This window comes from Mandrillus leucophaeus, unplaced genomic scaffold (assembly GCF_000951045.1).
Source record: "Mandrillus leucophaeus isolate KB7577 unplaced genomic scaffold, Mleu.le_1.0 Scaffold61, whole genome shotgun sequence".
Taxonomy (NCBI): Eukaryota; Metazoa; Chordata; class Mammalia; order Primates; family Cercopithecidae; genus Mandrillus; species Mandrillus leucophaeus.
The window spans coordinates 3,377,530-3,379,126 of NW_012106586.1; positions in this window are offsets into that span (position 1 = coordinate 3,377,530).

A 1,597-nucleotide genomic window follows, 5' to 3' on the forward strand; every position below is an offset into this window, starting at 1 on the left:
ATTTCTGTGGGATCGGTGGTGATATCCCCTTTATCATTTTTTATTGCATCTATTTGATTCTTCTCTCTTTTCTTCTTTATTAGTCTTGCTAGCGGTCTATCAATTTTGTTGATGTTTTCAAAAAAACCAGCTCCTGGATTCATTTATTTTTTGAAGGGTTTTTTTGTATGTCTCTCTCCTTCAGTTCTGCTCTGATCTTAGTTTTCTCTTACCTTCTGCTAGCTTTTGCATGTGTTTGCTCTTGCTTCTCTAGTTTTTTAAATTGTGATGTTAGGGTGTCAATTTTAGATCCTTCCTGCTTTCTCTTGTGGGCATTTAAATTTCCCTCTACACACTGCTTTAAATGTGTCCCAGAGGTTCTGGTATGTTGTATCTTTGTTCTCACTGGTTTCAAAGAACATCTTTATTTCTGCCTTCATTTTGTTATGTACCCAGTAGTTACTCAGGAGCAGGTTGTTCAGTTTCCATGTAGTTGAGTGGTTTTGTTTGAGTTTCTTAATCCTGAGTTCTAGTTTGATGGCACTGTGGTCTGAGAGACAGTTTGTTATAATTTCTGTTCTTTTACATTTGCTGAGCAGTGCTTTACTTCCAACTATGTGGTCAATTTTGGAATAAGTGTGATGTGGTGCTGAAAAGAATGCATATTCTGTTGATTTGGGGTGGAGAGTTCTGTAGATGTCTATTAGGTCCTCTTGGTGCAGAGTTGAGTTCAATTCCTGGATATCCTTGTTAACTTTCTGTCTCGTTGACCTGTCTAATGTTGACAGTGGGGTGTTAAAGTCTCCCATTATTAACGTGTGGGAGTCTAAGACTCTTTGTAAGTCTCTAAGGACTTGCTTTATGAATCTGGGTGCTCCTGTATTGGGTGCATATATATTTAGGATAGTTAACTCTTCTTGTTGAATTGATCCCTTTACTTATGTAATGGCCCTCTTTGTCTCTTTTGATCTTTGTTGGTTTAAAGTCTATTTTATCAGAGACTAGGATTGCAACCCCTGCCTTTTTTCGTTATCCATTTGCTTGGTAGATCTTCCTCCATCCCTTTATTTTGAGCCTATGTGTGTCTCTGCACATGAGATGGGTCTCCTGAATACAGCACACTGATGGGTCTCCTGAATACAGCACACTGATGGGTCTTGACTCTTTATCCAATTTGCTAGTCTGTGTCTTTTAATTGGAGCATTTAGCTCATTTACATTTAAGGTTAATGTTGTTATGTGTGAACTTGATCCTGTCATTATGATGTTAGCTGGTTATTTTGCTCGTTAGTTGATGCAGTTTCTTCCTAGCATTGATGGTCTTTACATTTTGGCATGTTTTTGCAGTGGCTAGTACCGGTTGTTCCTTTCCATGTTTAGTGCTTCCTTCAGGAGCTCTTGTAGGGCAGGCCTGGTGATGACAAAATCTCTCAGCATTTGCTTCTCTGTAAAGAATTTTATTTCTCCTTCACTTATGAAACTTAGTTTAGCTGGATATGAAATTCTGGGTTGAAAATTCTTTAAGAATGTTGAATATTGGCCCCCACTCTCTTCTGGCTTGTAGAGTTTCTGTTGAGCGATCTGCTGTTAGTCTGATGGGCTTCCCTTTGTGGGTAACC